Source organism: Triturus cristatus, chromosome 4_1 (genome assembly GCF_964204655.1).
Source record: "Triturus cristatus chromosome 4_1, aTriCri1.1, whole genome shotgun sequence".
NCBI lineage: Eukaryota > Metazoa > Chordata > Amphibia > Caudata > Salamandridae > Triturus > Triturus cristatus.
The window spans coordinates 972,449,476-972,465,148 of NC_140585.1; positions in this window are offsets into that span (position 1 = coordinate 972,449,476).

Here is a 15,673-nt window from a genome sequence, read left to right on the forward strand (position 1 = left end):
AAGCACCGCCGGAGAAGTCAGTGGTCCCGCTGCTGGTGCGACGCATCAGCGGAGCTGGAATGATTAGCATGAAATTTGAACGGGAAAGAACTCTGCTTGTGCCCCTGTGATGTTTTAATATTAGGTTGAATGGACTGCCTGCAGCCCACTTGGGATTTATTTTACGAACTATCAGCCCCAGAATGCATTTGTGATGTTTAACTCACCTGAGTGTGATTGTGACATGGAAATAAAGGAGGGACATACGCTGATAGTCGTGTAGCTGGCAGTCATTCAATTGCAGAAAAGCCTTTGAGAAAGGGAGTGATCCTGAAATGCGTCATGCTCTGCTGATGCTGGGAGCATGGGTGCCTTCCCTTAACTGGAGTATGCTTACAGTGAGTGCATCCTGCTTGTGGGCAACTGTGGAACTTTATTTAATCGGCCGACCCGGTCAAAGGAAGCACCGCCGCAGAAGTCAGCGGTCCTGCTGCTGGTGCGACGCATCAGCGGAGCTGGACTGATTAGCATGAAATTTGAATGGGGAACATCTCTGCTTGTGCCCCTGTGATGTTTTAATATTAGGTTGAATGGACTGCCTGCAGCCCACTTGGGATTTATTTTACGAACTATCAGCCCCAGAATGCATTTGTGATGTTTAACTCACTTGAGTGTGATTGTGACATGGAAATAAAGGAGGAACATACACTGATAGTCGTGTAGCTGGCAGTCATTCAATTGCAGAAAAGCCTTTGAGAAAGGGAGTGATCCTGAAACACGTCAGGCTCTGCTGATGCTGGGAGCATGGGTGCCTTCCCTTAACTGGAGTATGCTTACAGTGAGTGCATCCTGCTTGTGGGCAACTGTGGAACTTTATTTAATCGGCCGACCCGGTCAAAGGAAGCACCGCCGCAGAAGTCAGCGGTCCTGCTGCTGGTGCGACGCATCAGCGGAGCTGGACTGATTAGCATGAAATTTGAATGGGGAACATCTCTGCTTGTGCCCCTGTGATGTTTTAATATTAGGTTGAATGGACTGCCTGCAGCCCACTTGGGATTTATTTTACGAACTATCAGCCCCAGAATGCATTTGTGATGTTTAACTCACTTGAGTGTGATTGTGACATGGAAATAAAGGAGGAACATACACTGATAGTCGTGTAGCTGGCAGTCATTCAATTGCAGAAAAGCCTTTGAGAAAGGGAGTGATCCTGAAACACGTCAGGCTCTGCTGATGCTGGGAGCATGGGTGCCTTCCCTTAACTGGAGTATGCTTACAGTGAGTGCATCCTGCTTGTGGGCAACTGTGGAACTGTATTTAATCGGACGACCCGGTCGAAGGAAGCACCGCCGCAGAAGTCTGTGGTCTCGCTGCTGGTGCGACGCATCAGCGGAGCTGGACTGATTAGCATGAAATTTGAACAGGGAAGAACTCTGCTTGTGCCCCTGTGATGTTTTAATATTAGGTTGAATGGACTGCTTGCAGCCCACTTGGGATTTATTTTACGAACTATCAGCCCCAGAATGCATTTGTGATGTTTAACGCACCTGAGTGTGATTGTGACATGGAAATAAAGGAGGGACACACGCTGATAGTCGTGTAGCTGGCAGTCATTCAATTACAGAAAAGCCTTTGAGAAAGGGAGTGATCCTGAAACGCGTCAGGCTCTGCTGATGCTGGGAGCATGGGTGCCTTCCCTTAACTGGAGTATGCTTACAGTGAGTGCATCCTGCTTGTGGGCAACTGTGGAACTGTATTTAATCGGTCGACCCGGTCGAAGGAAGCACCGCCGCAGAAGTCAGCGGTCCCGCTGCTGGTGTGACGCATCAGCGGAGCTGGACTGATTAGCATGAAATTTGAACGGGGAAGAACTCTGCTTGCGCCCCTGTGATGTTTTAATATTAGGTTGAATGGACTGCCTGCAGCCCACTTGGGATTTATTTTACGAACTATCAGCCCCAGAATGCATTTGTGATGTTTAACTCGCCTGAGTGTGATTGTGACATGGAAATAAAGGAGGGACATACGCTGATAGTCGTGTAGCTGGCAGTCATTCAATTGCAGAAAAGCCTTTGAGAAAGGGAGTGATCCTGAAACGCGTCAGGCTCTGCTGATGCTGGGAGCATGGGTGCCTTCCCTTAACTGGAGTATGCTTACAGTGAGTGCATCCTGCTTGTGGGCAACTGTGGAACTGTATATATATGTATATATATGTATATATATATATATATATATATATATATATATATATATATATACAGACTGTATCAACTAGGCTAATAATCTGCCAGCTTTATTTTTCTTACACTGTTTCTTATAGCCCAAATCTAGCCAAAGGGCAGCAGAGCGCTGTACATGGTTAAAGACAAGCATGAAGTCAATGAGTAGGAGGAGGAAGGTTAATTCAGTGTGATGTAAAGACATGTCGTCTCCTTTTCTTTCTCAAACTGTTCTTTGCTGCGCGGTCTAGGGGTAGTTTCTATTCCAAGTATTTAATTTCCCATTCTAATTATATTAACTCTTTTACAACTCTTTCTTTATGCCATGAGACGTCTTGATACAGATTGCCCTGATTTCTACTTGGCAATCCTCCCCTCCCACCACTATGTCCACTATGCAATGCAGACCCCACATGCTCATGAAATAGGTTTTCTATCCATTCCCTTATCCAAAGAAGTGGGTTACAGTCCATAGGAGTGTATTCTTATTCTATAAAATCCCCACTGTAATCCCAGTATCAGTGGATGGTATCCGATATGGTCTTACTAAGTATAACTGATTGTTGAAACTGTCCCAAGCAGTACATCTTACCCAAAATTGCATGGATATCAGGGACATAAGAAAAGTGTGAGAATTTTTTAATATTTGGATTATGTATCTGCAGGAATTTACAAGGTCTTATTTTGAAGATCATTCCCTGGTTCCTTGAGCCACCTGCGAACCTGGAGATGGCAGGGGCATTGTGATTTATCCATCATGATGTTAACCACACCTTTCTAGCCCCCCATTAATTATGCCAGATGAGTATACTCAGCCATGCTGTTTGGCAGAGAGTCCTGGAAGTGTGGCTGTTCAACTTTATGGGCATACTTACTCACTAGCAATGCATCTACTCTGCCCATATTTTCCACCACCATGCACCTCCCTTCTCGGTTAATATGTGTTTTATACACTGAGAAAAGTACCCCAGATTTCACCTATATTAGAAAACCCCTTGCATAGGCAGAGTATGCCATAGTACATTTTTGCCCTCTCCTTCTTTATTTTAATCTGGTGCTTTCCGAGCCAATAATATCTGTTGCTTGTAAGAAGATAACTAGAGATTCCATCCATACTTTATGTTGCTTAGCTACACTGTTCAAACCTCTAGCGTTCCATGACATAAAGATATATTTCTTTGGAGCAGACATTTCCATTCATTCCTGCAGGGCCACAATCACCCCTCCCTCTTTTTTATTGCAGCTCTCAGAAGAACATGAACATTTTTGTCACCAACATTTCTTCCGTCTGACAATGTGATCCGTGGGCCTTAGATCTTGCTCCAAAATAACCCCAACTAAACCGCCATTCAGTCAAGTAACTCAATATACTAGTAACAGATGCTCTCCAAGTCTGCTGCATCAGGAGGTAAGAGCTGTGGGGGTGTCTGCCATTGCACAGCAGCTCTGCCAACCTCTAACATACACTCAATCATTCTAAGACCTCCTTCCCCTTGAACCCTTATGCACTATGATTTGATACTGATGTTCTGGATACTCCACAGAGGAGATGGCGTCCATGTTCTAGTAACTTTAAAGATACCTACTTTAATGGGATAGCTCATTATGTTTTATTTTTTAGGTCTCGCTGAGCCAAAGGCTCGAAGAGACATTTTGTATGTGGGCTTTTCAAAGTGCTGCTGGCTGGCCTAACGCTTGCGTTCACGCGATCGTGCACGCGCGCAGCCGGCCGCCAGCAGCACTTTGAAAACTCGTGCGTCATCGCGATCACTTTCGCTTTCAGAGCGATCGCGATCACGATGACGCACGCGCACACACAACTCCCGCTTCTCCCCCTCCACCACCACATATTGCGTCTCCGGCCGCTCGCGCGCGGCCAACACTTGTATTCCTAGTTGTCGAGCAACAGGATCTTAATTATCAGTGGAGTGGATTTTAGGTCAAATATAACTTTCTGAAAGCTGTGAAGGTTCTCTCTTAGGGATGTTTCATGTGTGCTTTCATGTTACACTTTGAGCCATTGTCATTTCTTGTTCTGCATGCAGTAATCTTGTAAGGATCTTGGCCCCAATCTATTGCAAGCTGCCTACCCGATTGGGCCAACTAGGAGGACTCCCAGCTCGATCTTAACAGAAATCCAACTCATATTTGTTAGTGATTCACATTTAATAGAAGCATTTTCTAAAAAAAGCCAATAACTCAACAAAAGAAAAATCAGGTGCCACTGGCCACTCCAATTTAGGTTCAGCTCAAACTTTGGAGAGTTCACACAGGAGTTAAGTACTCTTGCAGAAGTAAAATAAATCCTAGACGTGTTACAGGACAAGCCTACTCCTTACTCATTGATGCAAGGAGGCTCCAGTGTGCCTGTGCTGGATCAGGGCCGGCACCTTTATAACGTGGTAAAACAGCATCCTTAGGGTTTCACCCAGTGGTAGTGCTGACTTTCTGCAAAAGCCATGAGAAAGTGAAGAGGATGTGGCTTAACAGCTGGAGTGGCTGACTTTGAAGCAGGGGAACCAGGTTCTAGTCTGGCGGGAGGCTCAAACATCCTTTAATTCTGAGCAAATCACTTAGGACCCGATTACGGCACCGCAACGCTCCCGCTGCGCCAAAGCCGTGGTCGGGCTGCCTGCCAGATTAGGAGTTTCCTCCTGTCTGGAGGGCTGTTTTTTCGCATTCCCACGGTGGTGCCTCTAAAAATGGGTCACCGCAATGGGAACACCAAAAACAGTTACTGCACGGCATGGACTGTAAAGTCCATGCCAGGCAGGAACTGGTTTGCATGCACACAGGGGAACATATGTTGGGCCCCCCTGTGAGCCCCCTTTGTTTCCTCTCCGCCACAGTTTTCATGGAGGCGGAACCAGAAACTCGCAATATGCTTGGTGGGACCGTGGTGGTCCTGCCAAGCATATTGCGGCCTCATGACCGCTGCATCACCGCCAGGGAAAGGTGGTTCCCTGGTGATGGCAGCGGTCCCATGGTGGTCCGACCAACCAAGTCTTAATGGGGTGGTCGGACCTCCGGTGCAATGAGTCTAGCGGTCCTCAGACTGCCAGACTCGTAATATGGCCCTTTATATCCCCGTGCCTAGTTGTAATGCAACTGGTGCTCATGTAAAGCACTCTGATACCTTTGGGTCGAGCTCGCACTATATGAAACTGCAAAGAAAATGTGTTTTTTCCAGTTTATGGTGACTGTAGCAGAAGGCTGAACATCTTTGCATTGTTCCTGCATCTGGTCATGGTTATGCGGCGGACTAAAACCAAGCAATAGACTGGGATGGGAGTCTATCAATCAATCAATCAATCAATCAAGATACTTATAAAGCGCACTACATACCCGTGAGGGTCTCCAGGGGCTGGGGGGGGGGGTGCTGCTACTGATCGAAGAGCCAGGTCTTGAGGAGTCTTCTGAAGGCCAGTAGGTCTTGGGTCTGCCGTATGTTGGTGGGGAGGGTGTTCCAGGTCTTGGCGGCGAGGTGGGAGAAGGATCTACCGCCGGCGGTCATTCTTCGGATGCGGGGGACTGTCGCGAGGGCGAGGTCGGCGGAGTGGAGCTGGAGGGTGGGGGTGTAGAAGCTGAGGCGTCTGTTAAGGTATGCTGGGCCGGTGTTGTGGAGAGCTTTGTGTGCGTGGATGAGGAGCTTGAAGGTTATCCTCTGGTTGACGGGGAGCCAGTGCATGTCTCTCAGGTGGGGTGTGATGTGGCTGCGGCGGGGGATGTCGAGGATCAGACGTGCTGAGGCGTTCTGGATGCGTTGCAGTCGTCCCAGGAGCTTGGCCGACGTTCCTGCGTAGAGGGCGTTTCCGTAGTCCAGTCTGCTGGTGACGAGGGCCTGGGTGACTGTTCTTCGAGTTTCGGTGGGGATCCACTTAAAGATCCTGCGGAGCATTCGGAGGGTGTTGAAGCAGGATGAGGAGCCTTCATGCCTTCGTGGAGGTTGGTTTTGGCGGTGTGAGGGTCTTTGGCGAGAGAGAGGTTGTCAGAAACCTCTCTACTTGCTGCATCATCAAGTCAAAAAGACATTCTCTTACCCCTTTTCAATTGCTTGTGAGACGATACCCACATTGGAAAAGATTGACTCCTTCCTGGAGAGCCTCTCTTCGCTGTATGATGCGTCAATTGTGTCATGCGGCAATTACGGGATCAGACTTGACCGCTCCCGCTTCCTGTAGAGGTGCGCGGTCTAGTTGTTCTCGCCCAAGACGTTTTTGAATCGATAATGCGCCTGCGCGCTGCTCGCGCGGCGCACTTCAACTGAAGAGAAAATTCGGACAGCAACGTTTTCTTGAAGCGCGTTTCAATTCTGAGGAGAATTGAAAAGAACTTTAGTCGTAGTGGAGAGTTTAACTAGGAAAGTGAGAATAGCTTTTCTTTTGAGTTCCATGTACAAATAATTCTAACCTGAGGAATTTCTTTCACAGAAAAGATTCTAGTCAGGAACTGCAGGTTCATTTTCAGTCACAGAATTTTGGCAGTGAGAGCTGAATACGCCTGGTCCAGGGAACGTCTTCTGTGAAGAGAAGCGTTCCAACTTTCAAGTAAGCGTATGCAGTTCATTTCCTAATTGTGAGCAGGACTGTATTACTATTTTGGAATGAAAAAACTAATTAAAGACTGAACGTCAAGAAAGACTCTTTCAAGAAAGAAAAAGGATAAAGTCCTATTCTGGAAAAGTGTGCACTCAGGAATTTTAACAGCATTCAGCGAAGGAAACATTTATAGTTTGTTGTTGTCCTAGAGGCTACCTCTCAAGAACATCTTAAGCACTGTGTTCATTTGAGATAAAAGAAGTAATTACCTCTAAGCAGACAGCAACAGTAAACTCCGAATTCTTCCAGTAAATCAGATGATATAAGTATAAGACAAGAAGCACCTAAAAAATACAATTCAGGCAAAACAGTATAGGGAGGAGCAGTTTTCAGGACTAGCATAGGTAATAAGGCAAAAAGATACATGACAATATTTCCCGCCTAAGGAGTTGGGAGGGTTAACGTATTGTGCTTGCCATTACAGGTTTCCCATTCCAGACGAATAGAAGAGGAGCCAGAGTCCTGAAGCAGTCTCTCTTGTTTTGTCTTCCACTTCCCCTTTCCCCCGAGTTGAAGTTATTGGCAGTTGCTCTCACCTGTCATTGGCTTTGGCAGGAGGGAATTGAGGAACGGTCATCTGTTCCTGAGAAGATCGATTTAGTATCTAAGGAATCTGACAGATTGAAGTGCCTTCCTCTTGATTGAGGATTACAGATCTTCTCCTGAGCAGTATGGCGGAAGGATTAGATTTAAAGACCCTAACAAACATCTTAGATGGAATGCAGAAACAATTGAATAATGCTTTAGAAGAAAATAAAACCTTGAGGGAGGAAGTCAGGAGGTCTAGTCAAGAATCTACTCAAATTAGACAAAAACTAGATGAGCTAGTGTCTTCAGGTTCGTTTTTTAAGGGGGCCCAATCTCAGTCAAGTCTGCCATCCTCTTCTGACATCTCCACTCAGGTGATTCATGCTATCTCACCCATAATTCCCCTCGCCCCCCCAGAGAGGTTTGGAGGAGACCCTCAAAAGGCGCAGATATTCTTAACTCAGTGCTCCTTGCATTTTTTATGCAGACCAGTGATTTTTGTTGAGGATCAGTCTAAAGTGGCGTTCATTCTGTCGTATCTGAACGGCGATGCTGCGGCATGGTCAATGTCTTTGGTCACCCGAAACGATCCAGTGTTATATAATTTTGACGATTTTAAAATTGAATTTTTGCGAATATTTGATCGTCGTTCAGCCTCTCAAGCAACCGACAATGAGTTATTAGAGCTAAGACAAGGAAATAGAGACTTGGTGGGATACTTAGCACATTTCAACAAACTCATAGTAGAAACCAATTGGCCAGAGGAAAAAAGAGCTGCAATTTTTTACCGAGGATTAAAAGATGAACTAAAGGATGCTTTAGCTCAAATTCCTAAAAGACCTACTGAAGTATCTGAACTTATTGACTTAGTATTACAACTAGATCATCGTTTGAGTGAGCGACGCAATGAAAAGAGAAAAGAGATTCGCCCTTTACCTCCTCGTTTTGATCGGTTCAAATCTGAAGTTCATAAGGCCTCAGAGAATACCACAACAGAAGAGCCAATGCAGATCGGATTCACAAGAGGTCCTTTAACCAAGGAGGAAAAGGAGAGGAGAAGAAGTTCCCAGCTTTGTTTGTATTGTGGATTGGCAGGTCATTTTGTCAAAGAATGTCCAAAAAGACCCAAGACTTCTCAGCAGGGAAAAGGTCAGCTTCATCTGTAGAAGGGGTTGCACAGGTGAAAGCGAAGGTCAAGTCGACTCCAGAATTACAGCAAATAGCAAATACACTACAGTCAGCAGCGCCTCATTTGGTGGTATCTTTCACAATAAAATTTCGTCAACAAGAAATAAGCAAGGTCTCTGTGATGATTGACTCCGGGGCAACCGGAAATTTTTGTGATATAAAATATGCTCGGCAGATTGGAATTGAGTTCGTTAAGAAGATGATTTTGGAGGCGGTTCGAGCTGTAGATGGAACCAATCTGTCATCGGGGCCGATCACACATGAAACGGAGAGAGTTCTACTGACAGGATTAAATGGTCACACCGAACAGATAGCATTCAATCTTATAGACGCACCTCAATTTCAGTTAATTCTTGGTCTTCCTTGGTTAACTGAACATAATCCACGCATTGATTGGAGCAAAAGGACTGTAGTTATGGATTCATCATTTTGTAAAGACCATTGCTTTGGCGGGCATCAAGAGCCCAGTGAGGAGTCACCAGTTCAGGGATTGATTCAATTTCCCGCTCAAATTTGTGCCATGGAGACCAAGGAAATTCCAGTGGAGTATCAGGATTTATCAACAGTGTTTGATAAGAAGGAAGCAGAAAAGCTCCCTCCCCATCGCCCATATGACTGTAAGATCGAGATTGAACCTGGGGCGGTGTTACCTTGCAGTCGTATATATGCCCTCACAGAGACGGAAAATGCCTTTTTAAAGACCTATTTGGATCAACATCTGGCCAATGGATTTATTCGCCCCTCCCAGTCTCCAGTATCCTCCCCCCTCTTTTTCATCCCAAAAAAGAATGGAGATCTTCGCGCCTGCATTGATTATAGGGCACTGAACCAAGTAACAATAAAGAATCGTTATCCTCTTCCTTTGATCTCAGTATTGTTGGATCAAGTTAAGAATGCCAAGGTGTTTACTAAACTGGATTTGCGAGGGGCATATCATTTAATTCGGGTAGCCCCAGGGGATGAGTGGAAAACGGCTTTTCGAACCCGTTACGGTTTATTTGAATATCAAGTAATGCCCTACGGATTGTGCAACGCCCCGGCCGCTTTTCAGCATTTTGTAAATGACATTTTGGGAGAATTTTTGGATCGAGTGGCTGTTGTCTATATTGACATCTTAATTTTCTCTGAGAACACGGAAGATCATGTTACTCATGTGAGATCCATTTTAACCAGATTACTTGAAAACCATTTATATGTAAAACTGGAGAAATGTGCCTTCCATGTCAAGAAGATTGAATTTTTAGGATTTGTGCTGTCCCCGGAGGGAGTCAGCATGGATGCGGCAAAAGTCAAGGCAGTGCAAGAATGGCCCCCCCCAAAAAATGTCAAAGAGATCCAAAGTTTCCTTGGATTTTCAAATTTTTACAGAAGATTCATTCCCGACTTTTCCCACAAAGTAACCCCGATCACTAAATTGCTGAAGAAAGGTGTGAAATTCATTTGGAGTGAAGAAGCCGAAGAATCCTTTCAATGTCTAAAGAAATTATTTACTCAGGCTCCAATCTTATTACATCCAAGAACAGAAGATCCATTTTATGTTGAAGCAGATGCATCCGATGTAGCCATTGGGGGAATACTGTCTCAGCGACATCAACATACTGGCCAGTTGCATCCAGTGGCTTATTACTCAAGGAAGTTAACTCCCCCAGAATGTAACTATTCCATCGCTGACAAAGAGTTGCTTGCAGTTAAAGTTGCATTTCTTGAGTGGCGACATTACCTTATGGGGGCAAAACATAAGGTCACAGTGTTCACAGACCATAGAAATTTACAATTTCTCAAGTCCGCTCGCACTTTGTCTGCTCGACAATTGCGTTGGTCTCTGTTTTTTGCGGATTTTGATTTTGTGCTTACCTTTCGGCCAGGTGCCAGCAATGCAAAGGCTGACGCACTATCCAGAATTAATTCAGATTCCCAAGAATCTGAGATGATCCCACAGACAATCATACCAAAGGAGAAGATCATTTCCACCACCAGTAATTCGGATTTTTCAACAGAAATCAAGAAGGTTATGACGAAAGGTGAAATGATTCAATGGGCCCAAGAGCAAGGTGGCAGGGAGATTAGAAATGACCTTCCATATCAAGAAGATCGGCTGTTTCTTCCTACTGAGGAGCTTCGAGAAAAGGCCTTGAAGTCTTGTCATGATGGACTGTTGGCGGGGCATAAAGGAGTTCAAAAGACCATTGACTTAGTGGAGAGAAATTTTTGGTGGCCCAGGATGAAGCCGCAGATACGACAGTTTGTAGCCACTTGTGAGAGATGTTTGAGAGGGAAGACAGACCGAATGGCTCCACAGGGGTTGTTGTTGCCTATGCCTACCCCACCATATCCATGGCATACAGTTTCAATGGATTTAATTGGGGATCTTCCCCCCAGTCAAGGTTATAATACTATCTTAGTAATGGTAGACACCTTCTCCAAAATGGCCCATTTTGTTCCCTTAAAAAAGGTGCCTTCAGCAAGCCAATTGGCTCAGTTATTCTCCCAACACATAGTGAGATTGCATGGAATTCCGAGAGTTCTGGTGTCAGACCGTGGCTCTCAGTTTGTTTCGCACTTTTGGAGGGCCTTTACGAAGAGGTTGGGAATTGATGCTCGTTATTCCACCAGTTTCCATCCGGAAACTGATGGCCAAACTGAGAGAGTCAACCAAGAATTAGAACAATACCTTCGACTCTATTTATTAGATCAAAAGGCTGAGTGGTCAGAGTTAGTTTGGGCAGCAGAATTTGCGTACAACAATGCGAAACACTCTTCTACTGGGAATTCCCCTTTCTATTTAAATTATGGCAGACACCCAAGTTTGATAGTGGATAAAGAAGAAGGCCCAGTCCCGGCAGTGGAAGAGTTTGTAAAAGAAGTTCAAAATTCCTTGATACGAGCCAAAGAAAATTTAATCAAGGCAAAGGTTTCTTATAAAAAACAAGCAGACAAAAAGAGGAGAACATGTCCAAAATTCTGTCCTGGCGATAAAGTATGGTTATCCACAAAAAACCTTAGAATCAAAGAAAATCGCAAGTTTCAGCCTAGATTTATTGGCCCCTTTAAAGTAGCCAAGATGATAAACCCAGTCACAGTTAAGATACACTTACCTTCTTACCTGAAAATACACCCCACATTTCATGTCTCTCTACTAAAAAAGAGTCCACCTAATGTAAGACTTCAATCATCACCCAAGCCAATTTTAGTAGATGCTGTAGAGGAGTTTGAGGTACACAAGATATTAGATTCAATTGTCAGGAAGGGTAAATTGTATTATCTGATTGACTGGAAGAACTTTGGCCCGGAAGAGAGATCTTGGGAGCCATGTGCTAATGTCCATGCCCCAAGACTGATAAGAGAATTCCACAGAAAAAACCCAACAAAACCAAGGTTGGGAGGACGTTTTTTGGTGGGGGGTACTGTCAGAAACCTCTCTACTTGCTGCATCATCAAGTCAAAAAGACATTCTCTTACCCCTTTTCAATTGCTTGTGAGACGATACCCACATTGGAAAAGATTGACTCCTTCCTGGAGAGCCTCTCTTCGCTGTATGATGCGTCAATTGTGTCATGCGGCAATTACGGGATCAGACTTGACCGCTCCCGCTTCCTGTAGAGGTGCGCGGTCTAGTTGTTCTCGCCCAAGACGTTTTTGAATCGATAATGCGCCTGCGCGCTGCTCGCGCGGCGCACTTCAACTGAAGAGAAAATTCGGACAGCAACGTTTTCTTGAAGCGCGTTTCAATTCTGAGGAGAATTGAAAAGAACTTTAGTCGTAGTGGAGAGTTTAACTAGGAAAGTGAGAATAGCTTTTCTTTTGAGTTCCATGTACAAATAATTCTAACCTGAGGAATTTCTTTCACAGAAAAGATTCTAGTCGGGAACTGCAGGTTCATTTTCAGTCACAGAATTTTGGCAGTGAGAGCTGAATACGCCTGGTCCAGGGAACGTCTTCTGTGAAGAGAAGCGTTCCAACTTTCAAGTAAGCGTATGCAGTTCATTTCCTAATTGTGAGCAGGACTGTATTACTATTTTGGAATGAAAAAACTAATTAAAGACTGAACGTCAAGAAAGACTCTTTCAAGAAAGAAAAAGGATAAAGTCCTATTCTGGAAAAGTGTGCACTCAGGAATTTTAACAGCATTCAGCGAAGGAAACATTTATAGTTTGTTGTTGTCCTAGAGGCTACCTCTCAAGAACATCTTAAGCACTGTGTTCATTTGAGATAAAAGAAGTAATTACCTCTAAGCAGACAGCAACAGTAAACTCCGAATTCTTCCAGTAAATCAGATGATATAAGTATAAGACAAGAAGCACCTAAAAAATACAATTCAGGCAAAACAGTATAGGGAGGAGCAGTTTTCAGGACTAGCATAGGTAATAAGGCAAAAAGATACATGACAATATTTCCCGCCTAAGGAGTTGGGAGGGTTAACGTATTGTGCTTGCCATTACAGGTTTCCCATTCCAGACGAATAGAAGAGGAGCCAGAGTCCTGAAGCAGTCTCTCTTGTTTTGTCTTCCACTTCCCCTTTCCCCCGAGTTGAAGTTATTGGCAGTTGCTCTCACCTGTCATTGGCTTTGGCAGGAGGGAATTGAGGAACGGTCATCTGTTCCTGAGAAGATCGATTTAGTATCTAAGGAATCTGACAGATTGAAGTGCCTTCCTCTTGATTGAGGATTACAGATCTTCTCCTGAGCAGTATGGCGGAAGGATTAGATTTAAAGACCCTAACAAACATCTTAGATGGAATGCAGAAACAATTGAATAATGCTTTAGAAGAAAATAAAACCTTGAGGGAGGAAGTCAGGAGGTCTAGTCAAGAATCTACTCAAATTAGACAAAAACTAGATGAGCTAGTGTCTTCAGGTTCGTTTTTTAAGGGGGCCCAATCTCAGTCAAGTCTGCCATCCTCTTCTGACATCTCCACTCAGGTGATTCATGCTATCTCACCCATAATTCCCCTCGCCCCCCCAGAGAGGTTTGGAGGAGACCCTCAAAAGGCGCAGATATTCTTAACTCAGTGCTCCTTGCATTTTTTATGCAGACCAGTGATTTTTGTTGAGGATCAGTCTAAAGTGGCGTTCATTCTGTCGTATCTGAACGGCGATGCTGCGGCATGGTCAATGTCTTTGGTCACCCGAAACGATCCAGTGTTATATAATTTTGACGATTTTAAAATTGAATTTTTGCGAATATTTGATCGTCGTTCAGCCTCTCAAGCAACCGACAATGAGTTATTAGAGCTAAGACAAGGAAATAGAGACTTGGTGGGATACTTAGCACATTTCAACAAACTCATAGTAGAAACCAATTGGCCAGAGGAAAAAAGAGCTGCAATTTTTTACCGAGGATTAAAAGATGAACTAAAGGATGCTTTAGCTCAAATTCCTAAAAGACCTACTGAAGTATCTGAACTTATTGACTTAGTATTACAACTAGATCATCGTTTGAGTGAGCGACGCAATGAAAAGAGAAAAGAGATTCGCCCTTTACCTCCTCGTTTTGATCGGTTCAAATCTGAAGTTCATAAGGCCTCAGAGAATACCACAACAGAAGAGCCAATGCAGATCGGATTCACAAGAGGTCCTTTAACCAAGGAGGAAAAGGAGAGGAGAAGAAGTTCCCAGCTTTGTTTGTATTGTGGATTGGCAGGTCATTTTGTCAAAGAATGTCCAAAAAGACCCAAGACTTCTCAGCAGGGAAAAGGTCAGCTTCATCTGTAGAAGGGGTTGCACAGGTGAAAGCGAAGGTCAAGTCGACTCCAGAATTACAGCAAATAGCAAATACACTACAGTCAGCAGCGCCTCATTTGGTGGTATCTTTCACAATAAAATTTCGTCAACAAGAAATAAGCAAGGTCTCTGTGATGATTGACTCCGGGGCAACCGGAAATTTTTGTGATATAAAATATGCTCGGCAGATTGGAATTGAGTTCGTTAAGAAGATGATTTTGGAGGCGGTTCGAGCTGTAGATGGAACCAATCTGTCATCGGGGCCGATCACACATGAAACGGAGAGAGTTCTACTGACAGGATTAAATGGTCACACCGAACAGATAGCATTCAATCTTATAGACGCACCTCAATTTCAGTTAATTCTTGGTCTTCCTTGGTTAACTGAACATAATCCACGCATTGATTGGAGCAAAAGGACTGTAGTTATGGATTCATCATTTTGTAAAGACCATTGCTTTGGCGGGCATCAAGAGCCCAGTGAGGAGTCACCAGTTCAGGGATTGATTCAATTTCCCGCTCAAATTTGTGCCATGGAGACCAAGGAAATTCCAGTGGAGTATCAGGATTTATCAACAGTGTTTGATAAGAAGGAAGCAGAAAAACTCCCTCCCCATCGCCCATATGACTGTAAGATCGAGATTGAACCTGGGGCGGTGTTACCTTGCAGTCGTATATATGCCCTCACAGAGACGGAAAATGCCTTTTTAAAGACCTATTTGGATCAACATCTGGCCAATGGATTTATTCGCCCCTCCCAGTCTCCAGTATCCTCCCCCCTCTTTTTCATCCCAAAAAAGAATGGAGATCTTCGCGCCTGCATTGATTATAGGGCACTGAACCAAGTAACAATAAAGAATCGTTATCCTCTTCCTTTGATCTCAGTATTGTTGGATCAAGTTAAGAATGCCAAGGTGTTTACTAAACTGGATTTGCGAGGGGCATATCATTTAATTCGGGTAGCCCCAGGGGATGAGTGGAAAACGGCTTTTCGAACCCGTTACGGTTTATTTGAATATCAAGTAATGCCCTACGGATTGTGCAACGCCCCGGCCGCTTTTCAGCATTTTGTAAATGACATTTTGGGAGAATTTTTGGATCGAGTGGCTGTTGTCTATATTGACATCTTAATTTTCTCTGAGAACACGGAAGATCATGTTACTCATGTGAGATCCATTTTAACCAGATTACTTGAAAACCATTTATATGTAAAACTGGAGAAATGTGCCTTCCATGTCAAGAAGATTGAATTTTTAGGATTTGTGCTGTCCCCGGAGGGAGTCAGCATGGATGCGGCAAAAGTCAAGGCAGTGCAAGAATGGCCCCCCCCAAAAAATGTCAAAGAGATCCAAAGTTTCCTTGGATTTTCAAATTTTTACAGAAGATTCATTCCCGACTTTTCCCACAAAGTAACCCCGATCACTAAATTGCTGAAGAAAGG